At 46.6% G+C, this 16729-nt stretch overlaps 1 long non-coding RNA gene across 3 annotated transcripts; it reads right to left on the reverse strand.

The window, feature by feature from the left end:
- Positions 1 to 7962: 7962 nt before the first annotated feature.
- LOC123047368 (uncharacterized) lies at positions 7963 to 10580 on the reverse strand. Of its 3 annotated transcripts, none has more exons than XR_006422970.1 (4): positions 10415 to 10580; positions 9238 to 9398; positions 8100 to 8184; positions 7963 to 8024 (listed from the first exon to the last, which is right to left on the reverse strand). It is a non-coding gene; the product is annotated as an uncharacterized lncRNA (long non-coding RNA). The 3 variants fall into 3 exon arrangements; XR_006422969.1 differs by lacking the exon at positions 10415 to 10580 and adding an exon at positions 9681 to 10395; XR_006422968.1 differs by lacking the exon at positions 10415 to 10580 and having other exon boundaries at positions 9238 to 10397.
- Positions 10581 to 16729: the final 6149 nt, after the last annotated feature.

A 16729-nucleotide genomic window follows, 5' to 3' on the forward strand; every position in this document is an offset into this window, starting at 1 on the left:
ATATGAGAAGATCAAAGATCACTGGCCCACATTTGTGGCCCACAAGACATCGGAAAAGAGTAAGAAGATGTCGGTGACAAACAAGCAAAATGCTGCGAAGAAGAAGCTTCACCATCGCACGGGGTCAGGTGGCTACCTCAAAGCCCGACCTAAGTGGTCCAAGGCTGAGAATGATCTGCTTGAAAAAGGGATCGAACCAGAGACAATGTACTGGCCAGACCATTGTCGGACTTGGTTCTTCGGGGCTGGCGGAACCTTAGACCCTGTATCAGGGAAGTGCCGTTGGACGGACGAGCAACTGCAAATACCAGTCAAGAACCTTCGACACTATATCAATGCAGCGCAGCAAGGGACGTTCGTTCCAGACAGGGAGAAGGACGAGATCACAAAGGCCCTCGGGAATCCTGAGCACCCTGGACGGACACGAGGCACGCCAGGCTCCATTCCGTGGAAGGTTGGTTTTCCAGACGCAGGGGGTTACAAAACCCACGAGAGGAGGAAGAAACTGGAGCAGGGCCAACTGCAGGCGCTGCACGAAAGGGTAATGGGGCTAGAGGAGCGAGAAGAGGAACGAGAAGCAGCAGATCGCAGCAAACGACCTGCCGAAGCTTCCCCCGAAGCTACCCTGCCATCTCAGCGGAAAAGCAGCGTGGCTTCCACCGAGCTGCTTCAGCCGGAGCATGTCTTGACGGCTCCTACCAGCTATCCCGTGGATGCTATCACGGAGTCTCAAAACTGCCACATTATGACGCGATGGATGAATTTGAAGGTCAAGGTGGCTGTTGGCTGTGTTTATCCTACTGGACCCGGCGCAACTTATCACTGCCGGCCGATTCCAGAAGGATATGCTAGGGTGATGGTGGATGAAATAACAGAGGGATTTGAGGACCTCCTGCTTGACCACCCTACCGGTGAAGGGGAGACTAGGCTGGGTTCTGCTCTGAAGACTCCATGCCTATGGCGGAAGGAGTTCATCAACCTTCCGAACTGGACGCCTCCGCCTCCTCCTCGTCCTCCAGCGAGTCAGGGCACTCCACCTCCTCCACCGCCTCCTCCTTCGGCGAGTGACGATCAGGGCACGCGTGGCGGCACTCCGCCTCCTTCTCCGGCACAGGCGGCACTCCGCCTCCTTCTCCGCCTGCGACGGCGCTCCCGAGTAGCCAACAGCCTCCTCCTTCTCCGCCTCGCAAGCAAGGGCGGAAGAGACCCACCGCCGCCCCGGCTGCTCCGGCGCGTCGTAGTCCTTCTCCTCCGCCTCGTAAGCAAGCACGAAAGAATACAGACGCCGCAGCCGCTCCGTCTGCTCCGGCGTCTAGCAACACAACTAGAGGCGGGAGGCAATACAGATACGGTCCACCTCTCAAGCCTCTAGAGAAGTTACCGTATGAGAGGACCGAGGAGGAAAACGATATGATCGTGCAGACCCACATGAAGGAGTTCTTTGAAGGGGTGAAAGCAAAGAGACATCCACCTCCAGAGGAGAAGGTAGATCCGGTGAAAGCAAAGCGCACTCTCGATGCCCTGAGGAAACCGGCAAAGTCTCCGCCGAGAAGAAACTATGAGCGCATTACTGAACAGACATATCTCCAAGCGGAGCGGTCGGGAAGTACTGTCAGACATCTAAGGTCAAGAGAACGAGAAGCTGCGAAAAAATTGACTAGCTCGGCGAAGAAGCAAACCAATCGTGCCCCCCGCTCAATGTGTCTAGCGACAACATTGTCGCTAATGCTCCGGGGATGGTGGCCAGTTATGGCTATCTACAAGATTACCTGCCTGACGATCAACTTCCTGATTTCATGGAGGTGGACAAACACAGATACGAGTACGGGAAGCATCTCGTCAAAGATGAAAAATCTCTAACAACGATGATGCAAAGATTCCATAATTGGTACATGAAAACCTGCAGAGAGTCTGAGGGGACGAATAGTTTGTATCTGAACATTAAAGAGGAGCACGACCTCATTTCAAGTGATCTGTTGTGTGTTCCATTTGATGAGTTCTTCGCGTTCTTCAATCAAAAGGCCCTCGATAAATTAACGGTCTTTTGCTACTGCCTGTAAGTACTATTTCTGTCATTAAGTCTCTATATATAGCTCGGCTCTTTCATTGCATGTATTTATAATTAATTATCCTCAATATATTATGCAGATTGAAGATCGTCGAGTGCAAAAAACAAGAAATTTATGATATTGGGTTCATTAACACAAATATCATAGATGAATTTCTTGTTAAAAAGCACGCCAAAGAGGCCTAGGAGAACTTGCTACAATCGTTGATCAAAAATCAAAACAAAGATACCATACTCTTTCCTTACAACGGCAAGTGAGTGTTACTGTCGTGTGCATATTCGGTTTCCCTTATTACTCGAGCGAGGTTATAGTAATGTAATTGATGAGTTATGCATGCGTGCGCAGGTACCACTATGTTCTTCTGGAGATTAAGCTTGAGCGGGGACTAGTAACCGTCTTAGACTCAACATGAAAAGATCCCGAAACCTATGCAGACATGACTGAATTGCTCAACAAGTAAGTTCAATCGATCATTATCGCACCATATCGGCACCTTTTTGTTCATTTCCTGATATCTGAAGTAATAATTATTATTTTCTTTGTCTTGCAGGGTTTGGAAACAGTTCACCGTAGAAGCTCCGGGACTGCCGAAGGAGCTGCGATATACATACCCGAAAGTAAGTACTACTGGCTAGCTAGTTGCGCGCATCTCCCGTTGATTCTATAGCTATACTTTCATCAATGCCATTTATAATGCTCCATTATCAGTTTGATTGACCTCTATTTCTCGTAAAGTGCTTGTGGCAGGAACAAGGGAATGATTTCTGTGGATACTACGTGTGCGAGTTCATCCACAATGCGACTTTGAAAAACAAGCAGGGCTACTCTAAAAGACAATTTGAAGTGCGTAAGCAATAATATTCACAATTTCATTTTATTACACCATCATTTCTGTTGAGTTTTGTTCATATATATGTATTAATTAACCCCCTTCTTCAAATTAGACGTGGCAGATGCGGAATGAACTCCTAGAACCAGATCGCATGAAAGCAATTCAAGAGGAATTGGCGGGATTCTTTCTTGACCACGTCATCAATAAAGCCGGAGAATACCATGTGGAAGTTGATTTGAATTGCTAGGGGATTGTAATTAAGAGATCTTACATATTGTACATGTATGTAGCCAGTAGCATCGGATACATGATACGAAAACTTATTGTTCGACCAATCTCTCGGAGAAGGAGAGGTCGATCGATCACTTCTCTCGGTATGCATGACGAACTTCTGTACTCAATGGTTCCCTTCATTTTCTTACTAGCTAGCGTGTCGAGGGCCTCTCTATGTATATATAGTACATAGCGTCGACCAAGCACGGACATAAGAGAGGACACTTCTCTCTATTATTTAGCTAGCTAACACAATATATGAAACACCTAAATTAACCCCCCAACCCCCCCCCCCCCCCTTCAAAAAACAAAAACAAAACTCCAGCCACTGGAATGCTGACGCGTGGATGTCTTTTGGTCCCGGTTGGTGCCACCAACCGGGACCAAAGGCCCCCCTGCCTGGGCTTGGCGCACCGGCCACGTGGAGGACCATCTGTCCTGGTTCGTGTTTGAACCGGTACTAAAGGGGGAGGTATAGTAACGACCCATTAGTCCCGGTTCATGAACCGGGACTAAAGGCCCTTACGAACCGGGACAAATGCCCCCTTTTCTACTAGTGCTTCTGCAGCAGGCATTAGCCCAGTCTGTGGCATGAAGCTCAACACGAGCAACTGCAGCTGCGACACTGAGGAGTCGGTACAGGCCAAGGACGCCAGGCGGCCGGGAACTCTCAAAGACCTCCTGAAGCCTATGCAGAGAAGATGATGATGAGGCAGACAGTGCATTGTAGGTATCTTGTAACCTGTGTGATAGTCTCTAGGATTGTCATGGCCTCATGGGCAAGATATCCAGCCCGGTGAAAATGCAAATATCTGATGGCAGCGATAGCGGCAGTGACGGAGCTATGCACAGGCAAAACTGTGCTATGGCCCGCCCAACACATGGTTAAATTAGTAGGCGTCCAAGCAAAGTTAGCTCAAGAAGGTAAAATTTGCAGGCTTCTCTTTGGCTTAGCCAAATCTGGCCCGCCCAACATACTGCTCGTAGCTCCGCATTGGATAGCGGGAAAGTAGATTGGCGATATTTGAGTCGCATCTCATACTTGCTCACTGCACCGACGATGCAAATCATTCTGGCCGTTCCTCAGAAGTTCATGATTATCATTTGTATTGCCTCATCTTACGGTCTGAAAGTAGAAGCCCGCAACGCAATGCTAGGATATTATGTTGTATCGCAAAACCTGAAATGATATGTGGGTGAATTTGCGCGACACATGTGATTTGTCTCTTAGGGGGACCAAATTAACTGTATGTACATTTATCACTGGTGAACTCCCTGGGAAGGTTAGATTAAATTGCTGTAACACAAGGAAGAATACTTCATGTTAATTAGCAAGTGTTATGTTTTTGCTGGAACACTTGCATCTTTCAGGTTTTAGTTCTTGTACCAACAGGTAACAGCCCAAAGTAGGCCAACACAGGTTTACTTACAACTGAGCAAACATAAGTAAAAATAAGTAGCATGGCTATACAGAGACACTCCACCAGCTCTGAAAAGAAACGAAGCAGAGAAGAGCAGCTCTGAAACAAGGCTAAACACACAGAGAAAAACAAAGAACACCATGAATGCTTAGGTGGAGCACCACAAAAAACAAAGAACATCCATTCATGGCTTTTCCTCCGTGAGTTTCGCGGCGGCGTGCCCCTCATTCACCATGCTCGAAACAAGGGACCAGGCAACAGTGACCTCCACCTTGAAATGTGCAATGTGCCAGGATGTTATGTTGTAGTACAAAACCTGAAATGACATGATGAGTGGATTTGGTGCTGAGACTTGAGCTTTATCTCCTGAAAGGAATCAAATTTTACCTGTATGTGCACTTATCACTGTATGCACTACTGGAATCTGGCACTTTGCCATCTGCCATGGCAGATGGCAAAGGCATGGTTGGCGGATGGCAAAGGCTTTGCCATTTGCCAGCAGATGGCAAACAGTTTGTCTGAAACCCTGCCGGTAAAGGCTTCTTTGCCGTCTGCTGGCTGATGGCAAAGAGCCTGTGTCTTTGCCATCAGCTGGCAGATGGCAAAGCCTCTTAACGGGGTTAGCCTCGTTAGAAGGCTAACGACATACTTTGCCGTCTGCCAGCAGATGGCAAAGGCTGCAGGCTCTTTGCCGTCTGCCAGCAGATGGCAAAGGCTGCATGCTTTGCCGTCTGCCAGTAGATGGCAAAGAGCCCAAATAGGCCAGCCAAATTTTACATGTAGATGACACGTGGCCTCTTTGCCATGTGCCAGCTAATGGCAAAGCTCTTTGCCATCTGCCAGCAGATGGCAAAGCTCTTTGCCATCTGCCAGCAGATGGCAAAGTGACTATATTGCCCCATTTAATTTTGTTTTTTCTTATATCAGTTCATTTTCACAGAAAATCAAACACAAATATATTTATATGACCAATATAGCATATTCAACACATATTACCAATAGTCATGAACACATATATATCCAACACATGTTACCAATAGTAGCAAGTTTCATCCGTACATATACATAGTTTCATCAATATTACACAGTTTTATCCATATGTAGCAAGTTTCACAAGGTCAAAACAAAAACTAAATACAAGCACTCCATCAACCCAAGCTTCCGTGATCTTAAGCAAATCTGTAAAATGGGAAAGAAGAAAGTTAGAAGAAGAAGACTAGAAGAAGATTATTATGATGCAACTAAAATGTGAAGATTATTATGATGCAACTTATATCTATAAAATAGGTCATTTTGGAGCTAAGTATGGTTATTATGTCATTTTTGAGCTAGCTAAGCATACTAAGTCATTTTGGTGTAAAACATGCTAAGGTCATTCTAGAGCTAGGTAAGGTTATTATGTCATTTTGGAGCTAGCTAAGCATGTGGAGTCATTTAGGAGCTAAAATATGTCATTTCTTAAGCATATTATGTCATTTTAGAGTTAGCTAAGCATATTAAGTCATTTTGGAGGAAAAGATGCTAAGTATAGGTCATTTTGGAGCTGTACTAGGTTAAATAGGTCATTTTTAAGCTAACTAAGCAAGTCTTCTTCCATGGGCAATTATATGTAGCATTATCAAGAGTCACAAACAGAGAAGGATTAAAGGTGTTGATTGACAACACGGAGTACCCAAGCGAAGTTTGGATAATAACCACTTTGATAAACATGATTCTGAAATCATATTAGCCGACAAGATTCCATAAGCAAGATAAGAAACCATATGTGTAGCTAATTCGGATCTTGCATTTGTGTGTGCACCATATAACACTAGAATCTAACGCGCGCTTCGCTGCGCCATTCTTCGGTCCTAGGATTCACATTTCCGCCCTCTTGCAGGCATATTGTTAGCCATAATCCAACATGCAACAGATTTGAGATTTGAATGCAAAGGGCATTAAAAAAATCTACAACTGAAAATTCAGAAGAAGAAAAAGGTGGCAGGACATCTCTAGGCCAGTCTAGCTCTACCATTGCCTTCACCATCGGTCAAAATGAGCAGAGGTAACTGAAGTTGCTAGGGGACTCCTCCAATATCTATCTCAAATAGCAAGTCCACACGCACCATATCTGAGCTAGATTATCCACCCCCGGGCTGAATTACTACTCGGGCAATGCCAGGTTAAATTACTACTTGGACATCCTTGTTCAAAGAATTAAAGTTCAGTTGGTTGGTTTGAGACCGACAATTGCTTTTTCTTAGCTTTTTAGAATCTATTGTTCATTTTGTATGTCTACGACTTTGTAGCGATGGAAAAGTAGTCGATCACATCTAGTGGCCGAGTGTTCCATTTAGCAAGTTGGACAGTTGAAGGTGCTTGGCTTGGATAGTTGGAGGTGGTTAATTGTTTATCATCGACATAATTGAATTATTGTTTTCTCATGTAGAACAAGGGATCCAGCGGTGGCATTCCACTGGACAGAAAGTGAGCCGCCTCACTGAAATGAAAATGACGATAATTGAGAACGATGATAATCATCAAGGCAACAGAGTTCCAGCTAACACTTTTATCAGACATCCAATACATTGAATTGTTCTATCTTCCGTTTTTCTAAGGACCAAATAGTAGACTAATCGACTGTGAGTATGCATACTTACATTTTAAACTTGTACACCAAGAGCATGTTTCCCAAATAAAAACAGCCCAGGTTAGAAATAGTTTTGTACACTCTGAAAGACAAAAAAAAATCAACCTTCTGATAAGACAGTTCCATCTTTGGCATATAACACAAAAGAATCTTTGGCGAAAAGCCCATAAAAATCGAAAGCCAAGCACTCGTGCACTATACAATTTTCCTGTACAGGCCAGATGGAAGCCATCATCAATGGTGGCCGCAGCTCCACCTACAAACTGACTTTCTTGTTGCAATCACCAGAATATGAGCTGATTGTAAAGAGCTCAGTATCATGTCTATGGATGCTTCTATAACTCGAATTCAACATTCAAAACTCAGCATGTTTATTAATTAGCCTAATTCAGTTCTACCTAGAACCATCAGCAAACACTAAATGTATGTCAACATTGGACTTCACTCATGATCCAAGACATAACATGTCATGCTTTGACTCTGATTAAAGATATTTGAAATAGATTAACACAGAAACATAGGATCTATCATACTCGAAGCATCCACTTTTTAAACCTTGATATTTTGGTTCTTATCACAAACTCTAAACATGTGGCAGCATAAGATTTATCCTCAACCTCCACTGAAACAATTTTCAGTTCCGTCACTAACTCTGCTAGAAACTAACCTCTAAGCTCTCAAAATGTGTGGAGCATCTCATCCAGGAAACTAACCTCTAAACTAACCTCTAACCTCTAACCTTTATAGCAATCTGATATTGAAGAAAGCACTTCCTCCAGAAAATTTAATTTCCTTAATACCTGAAGCAGAATACTTATCTACACAAGGGAGTGGTAACATATAAGAAAACTAACATGATAAGATCAACGGATTACCTCAGTCAGGAAAAATGCAGACATGTATTCCCCTTCGTGCTTCTTTGCAACCTCCTCTCTTTGTTGCCAGGTTAAGTAAGACAATCTGCAGTTACAAAAAACGATAGGTGAAAATCATGATTGTTTGCCCCAATTGATCGACCAACGATGGTCCGATACAAAATAGAGGAATAAAACAGCGACCAGGGCGATCGTTCTACGAAATATATGATAATCTCATATACTTCAGGAATGCATTATTTTCCATTTTTTAGTACAGTCAAAAATAAAAATATGAATTAGAAGGAAATGCATTATTTTCCATTTTTTTAGTACTTCAGGAATGTAGCAGGACAAGTTGTATAACGTGACATCAGACCAGCAACTTCCTTGAATCAAGCATGCTTATATCATTTCATAATATGAGCTTGCACACAAGACTCAAATGGGAGCATGAGGTAGGCCGTTTCTTCTAGCTAGTTATAAGATTGATGTGGTGTATTGATAAAAATATAATGGAATGATCACCATGAACTATACCCTATGCAAGGTACATATACAGAAAGAACTACAGAGGGACCATGTTAAAACTGTTCTAGAAGGGGAGATAATAGAACAGCATAGAATCCTTCCTCCTGAAGCCTCGTATAGTGCGTGCGCTTGAGATCGCGCTTGAGATCTCTTCCTATCAAGCTCCTCACTAAAAGAGAATAATAATAGTAATAAAAAATCACGGATAATAAACAGTACTGCATCGGTAATGTATACATAAGGGGCCTTGCAAACAGGTCTAAACTGCAGAAATATATTTTTATGTTCATCCTCTTTTCTGGCAAGAGCTATTAACCGTTTCAAATGGTGGATTATGTAGATTATCATTTGTGATTATAATCACAAGGACAGTACAGTGTAATAGATATAAAAATAGAACATGGTAGTATAATTTATTTTTAATAGTCCCTGACATGAAAACATGACAAAGGGGGGAATTTCCCTGTCCAACAATGTCTACCATCATTAAAAAGAACGACAATTGATCACCAAACCTATGGAGTACTGAAATTTCCTTTCATTCCAGAACTTGTACTATTCAAGACAACAACATTTCAAGTGCAATTAAATATGTTTAACAAAATGAATGGTAAATAAATAAACATACCCAGGGGATGCACGTTCTGCCCGTCCTTTAGAATGTAGAGTGTTTGTCCATATGGTACACATATGACATCTCTTCCTCAGAACTTAGTGTTTGCCCATATGGCACAAAATAGCATCGGAAGATTTACATATCGACGCCACGGAGCATAGACACAAATTCACCTACAGGTTGGAAGCATAGGTAAAAAAAAACTTGATTTAATCACCATACATATAACCACTGTACCTCATTCCTCCAATGAAATCAGTCAATGGTTCTGCTAACTTCTTTCTTATAAAATGCAGCCGAGCAATGTGGTGTGTTCGAATTTCAATTGCACTTGGAGCAACGCAATCAGGTTGTTCCGAGCAGTACCATATGGTCCATAGATAGCACACAGCTACCTCCAATATCTAACTGCTATACAAAAAAAATACTGAAAATAGTAAGAGCGAAGAGCAGACCTGCAAATGAAATCGCTGGAAGAAAGAGCATCACGAGTTCAGTCATTTCCTGCCAACCGGGGGTTCGGCAGGAAGTCAACGGCGGCGTATGACGATGTAGTATGAGGATGAAACAGAGCAGGGTTGTGGTGACATATTTAAGGTACTTGCAGCTCTCAACAACCGACGACACGAGGCGCCCCTGAACGGGCGTGAGGTCGAGGAGCGGGCGGTGCCAGGCAACTGGAAGCCGCTACCCGGAGGGATCTAGCGGCACGGGACGGCCGGGTGCGAGCTCAAGGCGCCGGACCTCTTAATCATCTCACTTTAAATCTCTCATTGCCTAGCAGAGACCACACGCAAGCCACCACAGCCCCAACACGGCAACACATGCACGCGCCGCCCAGCCATCACACCACCACCCCGCCTCCGACCACGCTTCTGCCGACCCGCTCTGCCGCCATCCACTATGCATCTCCCTCGGCTGCAGCCCCAGCAAGAAATACTAACAAAACGCGGCATCCCGGCGACCAGGGCCTGTCGACGAACAAGCGGATCACAAACCATTCTTCCAGAAAAAAAATAGAGACGAACCAGGTCGTGTCACTAGGCACTAGGCACGCGGCATCCACCATCTCCACCCAGCAGCCGGATCACAGCCCGAGCGCCATTCGCGTGATCCCAGGGCCCGACGCCAACCCCGAACCAGAACAAAGGAAATCTACGGTAGAGAGGGAGGAGAGGGGGGCGCGCACCGTATCCGGCGTCGAGGGAGGCGGTGTGGAAGACGCCGGCGTAGGCGGATCTGTCGCGGACCTGGACCTCGACGGGGCGGGCCGTGGACGAGGGGGAGGGCCGGCGACGGGGCGGGGGAGGGCCGGCGACGGGGCGGGCCGTGGACGAGGGGGAGGGCCGGCGACGGGGCGGGGGAGCGACGCGGCCGGCGACAGGGCGGGGGAGCGACGGGGCCGGTGACAGGGTGGCGGGGGAGGGCCGGCGACGGGGCGGGGGAGTGACGCGACCGGCGACAGGGCGGGGGAGCGACGGGGCCGAGCGCCATCGACGGGGGCTGTTCGGTGTGTGGATGAGGAGATGAGAACGTTGTTTTTTTACCTGGATGGGTGGGGAGAGAGGGAGGGGATAACCCCACAGTTTTTTTTGACCTGGAAAAAAATAATCCCATCTCTTTGCCATCTGCCAGCAGATGGCAAAGAACCGTTGCCGTCTACTGGCAGATGGCAAAGAGGTGGGGCTAGTACGACGGTACACTCTTGACGGCCATAGTATTTGCCAACCTCTCTGCCATCTGCTGGCAGATGGCAAAGATTATTTGCCATCCACTAGCAGATGGCAAAGAATTGGCTGATGGCAATCATGTTCTTTGCCGTCTGCCAGTTCTTTGCCATCTGTTTTTTATAAGCAGATGGCAAAGACGTTCTTTGCCATCAGCTGGCAGATGGCAAAGAGCTGGCTGATGGCAACTTTCCTGTTTCCAGTAGTGATGTGTATGTTTTTGCTGGAACACTAGCATCTTTCAGGTTTTACATCTTGCAAGCCAACAGGTAACAAACCAAAGTAGGTCAACACAAAACTTACTTATAGTTGAACAAAGACAAGTGAAAACAAGAGACGGTCATACGGAGAATCAGTTCACCGGTCACAACATATAGTAATTAATTAGACTGAATAAACTACCAGACTAGACATCGAAGAACCTCCGTTCCAGTGCTTGCCTGAGCTGATCACTACACAGGAACACAAAGAACACTCATTCATGACCTCTCCTCCGCGAGTTTCGCGAGGGCGCGCCGCTCATTCCACAAGCTCGAAACAAGGGACCATGCAACAGCAACCTCCACCTTGCAGAAGCCAAGATCGCAGGTGCCATTGCTCGTGCCGGCCCTCTCCGGCGCGAACATGGCCTTGCCTCGCGCAACAACGATGGCAGCGCCACCACCTTCATCGCCGTCTTCTTTGCCAGCGATCTAAGGGGACGCCACCATGGAGACAACCAGCTTACCCCCCTCGAGGTCCACCGACACGACGTGCCTCGAGAGCTCGACCGCGCCGGTCGAAGGGCTGATCGGCATCTTCCCGTCCCGGGAGTCGAGCAGCAGCACCTCTCCTTCCCTCATGGTTGTGACCTCGGCGACGATGCGCCCCCGGAAACCCTCTGGCCACACACCGTCGATGATCCGGACACCGATGACGGTCGCCTCGACCGAGGGGTCCAGCGGCGTGTAGGCAAGCTCGATCGTGCACCGGTCGCAGAGGATACCAGAGTGGATCACATGTGTGGCAAGGTAGGTCTGGGGGTAGTTGAAGATCCCAAAGGCCAGCATCTCGTCCTCTTCGTGGTCCGTCTTGCTCTTCACCTTCAGCTGAAACTCAATCATGATGGGGTCAATGATCACGATCGCGCGCGACGGGCCTGTCAGTAGTAGATATGGATCCTACAAAGAAGATAAGAAATGTGGTAAAATGTCCAAACAGATGGATATTAAGAATGATGGAAAATATATTTTAACAAAAAACAACCGATAGAAACAAATGATGCATGGTGTATGCCTCTTGGGTTAGGATTTGGCAGTTATCCTCGGTGCGGTTGAAGAGGAAGTTGTGATTGTGATCCGATGTGTCCCTGGCGGCGACCAGGCCATGTACATGCAGCGGCCACTTGACACCGTCTTCGAGGTCGGCCACTGGGATGTTGAAGATCTGCATGGTACAATGAGGTCTCGCGTAGCTCGGGATGGGTCCGGATGTGAAGCGCATGGGACCAAGACTAGCTGCAATGTCGCATGAAGCAAAATTAAGCTATGTTTTGGTCACAGGAACGCATACACATTCATGATAAATAAAGCTGGTTAGATAGGGTCTCTGATTTCGCCCTTTTTATATATTGAGAACGTTGCACACAGTTAACAACATGGCCTTTGGAGGACTAACCACTCAGATGACTAATCTATGAGTGAGGTTGATTAATTTGTGGTTGTTTCTTTCTCATCCGTAGCCACAAGTAATCTGTGAGCACAATCCAATGAATGAATCAAAAATATATAGGTAGCTAGTGATGCGAGTGAAACAGGGGAGCTAGAGGTGTTGCTACAGTAGCATTGTTATTACTCTGGTCGTCGAAGGAGCCGAATTTGCCGGCGAAGCGGCTCTCCCACAGCCCGCGGTACCTCGCGATCCGACCTTCCTCCCTGTAAACCTCCTGCTCCTCCTCCTCCTCCTCCTGCGTCACTGTCTCCGGCGGCGGCGGCGGCAGCGGACATGGTGGAGGTGTGCTGTTAATATCCTCATCTTGGTTCTCCCTCCTCACATCCTTCATCTTCTCCTCCCTCTGCTTTCTGGTGGCACTGGCGTCCTCCATCCCCGGCAGCCCGCTGCTGATCAGCTCCTCCATCGCCGGGGATCGAGGAATCAAACGATCGATCGATCGCTTCCCTCTGCCGCTTTACTTTGTAACTAGGTTTAGTTTTTTTTTGTTGACAGTTGGATCAAACGTAGAAAACACGCACGCGGTCACCAAACCAAACGGCCGGGGGACATAACTTTAGGAACGTGCTGACTTGGCCTGATTTGATTTGAAAGAAAAAAAAAGGCCTAGGGCCACCCTGTGAAATTGGGGAGGGGCTAATTAGTTGAGGGGGTAGGTTACGTTTTTTTTAGGGTCAGCGGGTTATTTTTTGTTTCTTTTTTTTTGAACACAGTACAGACGCAAGCGCTCATACATACGCCCATACACTCATCCTTATAAACGCACGCATGCACGTACTAACCCTATGAGCACCTTCGAGAGACTGGACCGGCATATCATATTGAAATTTACAAAGTCATCGTAGGCGCCGCGTCGTCGACCGAAACGTCTCCTTCCACTGAAAGCACAACGCCAGAAATCCTGAAATAAATACGTTTTTTTGTCTCTATATAAGGGACAGGGGCCAGGGTAGGTTACGTAATTCGGGTTCAGAATTTGCTTTCTGTGAAGACGACGGCCTAAGTTTTCGGCCCGCAACACTAACACTTTCAGCCCACAGCACAATGTATCCCACTTTAATATACTAGCACAAATGCCCATGCGTTGTAACGGGACAAACAAACTCAAGCCTCTCCCTCTACCGACTTGTAATTTTTCGTGCGTTGCAATCGTCACATTCACTTTACGTGGTTCAACACAAATCATGTATTGACATATCAGGCATTGTATTTCCTTATTTACCGCAAACAACAATGATTCCCGTTGTGAATTATATCAAGGTATGAGGCTATCAGCCTCTTGACTGAACATAAGCTGTGTACACTTCACTGTCACCACCGTCCACCTTCTTCATCTCTACCATATGAACTTGGGCTTGTTTCCGGCAGCAAACTATGTTGTGTTTTTCCACCATGGCCATCGAACCATAGTTTGAAAAATGAACCAGTGGGAGTAAACTTATTGTTCTAATCATCAAGTATAAATGAAAGCAAAAATTAATATTCACGAAGTTCATTCTCATTGGCTGGAAATCAATCAATTGTTAACTTCTTGTAAAAAAGCTTGACTTTCATACTGCCTAAATACTAGTATAATATAAACATGGCCAAGCATAATTTATATATACCACAAGAAATTCAAAACTACATTATCAAGAGATGGAGTACAACATTGACCATTTATTTAATGGTCATCTCTCCCATCAGATAGAACACGGAATTTATTCATTCTTCTAAGACTTTTGTTTCCTACCGAATTTGTTTCCCTCATTTAATAGTTGTCTAGCATGGGCTTGGCTGCCATATGATATATTTGACAATTTTTCATAAGATATTTTGGCTTTTCAATATAGTTTGTATGAAGATGTTTTCGCAGTAGGTTGTTACATGAAGTATACTTGCATGGAGTTGCGAGATACTGGGCCGCAGGCTCGGCTTGGAGCATAAAGCGCTGCATAGGAGGCCTCGATCGGGGTCGTGATCAGAAGAGAGAGATAACCCTAATCCCCAAATCCTTCTCACGAAGCCAGCCATAATCGGAAGCCCCGTCGTGATGGGCGACGCTGCCAACGCCTCCCGTCGGCGTCGGCTGGCCTCAATTCTCCTCTCCCGGAAACCGCGCCTCAGCGACAGCAGGAACGAGACCACGGCCACAGCCGAATCCAAGGATGGCTTCACCATGGCGGTCTCCTTCTGGATGGCCGACCCACCGCAGCTGTCCATCTTCTCCGTCCACTGCTGCAGACCCGCTCACTTCCAAGACGGGCCGTACTGCAATTTCAAAGATTTGCCACACGTGGTCGGCGTCGGCGCGGAGGGCCGTCTCGTCCTCATCCGCGCCGTCTTCGACCGCCGCTACACATCCGAATATTTCCTCTACAAGGCCGGCGAGTCACCATTGCTCGACCCGATTCTTCCTCCCTACCATTATGTTCATGGCGACCGCGATGATCTGCGGGGGGTCAGGGAGTTCGGCGTCCTGCAGCTCGGCACCCACTATATCGTGGCCGCTCTCTGCCTGGACCCTTTGTCGGATGACTATCGCCTTCGGATCTACTCGTCCGAGAGAAAATCGTGGAGCACCAGGACCCTGCCCAATCCATGTCCTGGGGTCGACAGGATTGTGCCCGACAAGGTGATCGCTCTTGGAGAAGAAGGCCTACTAGGGTGGGTTGATTTGTCACAGGGCCTGCTCATGTGCGACCTGCGTCAAGAAGATCAGGTGCATCTCACTTTCATCCCGCTGCCGGAGCTGTTGCCTGGGAACAGATACAAACTAAAAGGTCCCATTCCCCCTCCCACCGCAGACGCAGAGAGAAGCAAAAAACTAGAAGGCGAATCTCACCCAAATCTCTGGTGGTTTCGGGATCTCGCATGGGTTGATGGCGTGCTCAAGTTTATTGAGATGGAGAATCTTGCTCCTCGTGAAAGCCGGAGCAGCGACAGGGATGATGTTATCTACGATTCAAACTTGATCATGTCGCTCGAGCGCAAAGCCGTGGATTGGCATTGCAAGCAGCCGTCCTTTGGGGGTGCCTGGAGGGCTGTCACATGGACTCGGACAGTTTCGTCCAACTGTTGGCGCCAGACATGCGCTGCCAATGTCGCTGACATCTTGGTTGTCGACGGATCAGCGCATTCATCTTTGTTGCCCGGGCTAAAGGGAGAAAAGTTGACATTCAGGGACCTCTACTCAGCTTTCCCCATCCTGAGTCCGGATTGTGACGATATTCTTTATCTCAAATCTATGGTGGAACCCAGTAATAAGGATGGATGTGTGGCCGCTCTTGACTTAGGAAACAAGGCTGTGAAAGCAGTTGGCAAGTATTATCTTCCGGATGATTTTTATTACCACTTTCGCCATGACCCTGAACATCCTTTCCGTGTCTGTACATTGTCCCGCCACACCTATGCAATGCTGACAATCCTTATCTACTTAGTTATTAGTATTACTACTCCCTCCGGTCTTAACTTTGTAAAGATTTTCCATATAATATGGTCAAACTTTACGAAGTTTGACTTCAGACAAATCTTATATGCGGAGTAAAAATGACCGGAGGGAGTATGTTCTTGTGACTGCCTTGGCGAATTAACTTGGGCGCTATTTGGACACACTTGATGGCTGCCCGATGCCTGCATATTGCTTTGTGTGTCTTGTGCATATTTGCCAGTTCCCTAAAAACCCAGGATTGTAAGTATGGTGTTGCATATGAATTCAGCGGTTTCTGTAGGCACTGAAGTCTCAGCGTGTCGCAAGATCATAGGGGATGCTAGCAGCTCTTCAAATTTTCCAAGAAACACCTCAGTAAGTATTTTGCAAGATCAACAGAAGAATTTCCACCAAGTAACTTGCCATATCTTCGGTGCATAGTTCGGTGTGGGTGAGCTCAATTCCTGCGAACCAAGGAGCAAAATCCAAAGGCAAGTTTCTTATTCTCCGTGGAACCTCTCTTCTGCTAAGGCCTGGGCACCTATGATCCGACTTAATTAGATCAATTCATTCTATAATTTGATAGCTATTCGCCGATTAGTTTTACCTGACATTACCATATTGGGATCTCTTGTCTAATCGACTTTCTCTTCTTCAG

The sequence above is a fragment of the Triticum aestivum genome, chromosome 2B (genome assembly GCF_018294505.1).
Source record: "Triticum aestivum cultivar Chinese Spring chromosome 2B, IWGSC CS RefSeq v2.1, whole genome shotgun sequence".
Taxonomy (NCBI): domain Eukaryota; kingdom Viridiplantae; phylum Streptophyta; class Magnoliopsida; order Poales; family Poaceae; genus Triticum; species Triticum aestivum.